A 1634-nucleotide genomic window follows, 5' to 3' on the forward strand; every position below is an offset into this window, starting at 1 on the left:
CTCGCTATTTCTCTCCCTCCCCCTCTACCTATCTCCCCCTCTATCAATGGATGTTAGTACAATATGACGCTAGGGGTTGTTGCTTACTCACATGCAATCATTAGCAAAGATAAGGTTTTTTGGGTTTTTTTTGTTTCTGTTTTTGCTCTTTAATCAAAATCTGAAAGCACAATAATATGTTTACTATAATAACATACATATATATGAAGAGTTTGTTCGCAAAAACTGATGTCTATTCTTGAAGATTTTGCAGTACAGTCTCTGTCATAAAGTACAAAAACCTTTTAAATGATATATTGGTCACTACATATAAAGGTACATTTTTGAAGTTATGGTCAAAGGAAGCAAAAATTTTCTTATTATTCTCTTAATTTTTCTTGACCTTTAATCGCAAATATCTCAATTTGGCAAATATGGACTTATCGGTTTTTGCGAACAAACTCTTCATATACATACACACACACACACACACACACACACACACACACACACACATATATATATATATATATATATATATATACATACATCGTTAATATAATATATATATACACACATATATATATATATATATATATACATATATATATATATATATATAGATATAGATATATATATATAGATATATATACACACTTGTATACACATTTATATTCTACATTACAACACAGTACAAATTTGTACTGATATGCCAAGTAGCAACATTATCTGTTTTACATCACATTTTATTTTTATCATACATCATATCTTTAAGCAAGGCAGTCTTAGTATACTGTACAAGTATGTAAGAAATGCTTGGGGTATTAATATAAATACACGTTTCCAACTTGTCAACATAAGCATTCTTGGCAGAATCATGCATAATCATAATTATGCATGTATGTACACAAAATATATACCTGTATTTATAACACCTCTACCTCTCTTCACCCAAGTTCAGATTTCACATTATATACATACATTATTTCTTTTTAAACAATTTTACACATGGGTGTACAATATATATAAAAACAGTACTGAACCACATAAACAGCACATAATCAATCATTCAGACACAATGCATGTAGCGTTTTCATGCCATGACAGTCTTAACAGAGAATCTTTACATTTATTCCTGGCTTACTCAATTAGAAGTCACAAAAAAAAGTTGGCTTGCGCACATGTCCAAGTCATCCACATCCTGGATAATAAACTAGCTTTTAGTACACAAGGACTTTAAAGCTTGTGTGTTTCATTAAACTGGGTCATGGAACAAGCACAAGTACATATTTGTGCTGCTCTGCAAAATTTTATCTACCTTTCTTTTAGCACAAGAATGTCAACATATTACATTATCGCCAAATATGTGTATGTTTTCTGTAGCACATTTACCTCTTACATTAGGTTTGTCTCATTTTAGCACTGAATTTGATCCATACCACTGACCATTAGAAAGAAACTTGATCCTTGGCAGTTCTTGGTAAAGTTTGTTCATGCAAAATAAGAAAAAAAAAATGTCTCTGTTCTCAGATTAAAATGAAAATTTGATTACGAAAGTATGAAAATAATGATCTTGTATAACATTATAAAAGCACTGTATTTGTCCATAAATGTGCCCTGAATCAAAGCCATTATCCCTGCAACCGACCAACAAT

The sequence above is a fragment of the Diadema antillarum genome, unplaced genomic scaffold (genome assembly GCF_040938485.1).
Source record: "Diadema antillarum isolate AM-2024a unplaced genomic scaffold, OU_Dant_1.0 seq00000086_RagTag, whole genome shotgun sequence".
Taxonomy (NCBI): Eukaryota; Metazoa; Echinodermata; class Echinoidea; order Diadematoida; family Diadematidae; genus Diadema; species Diadema antillarum.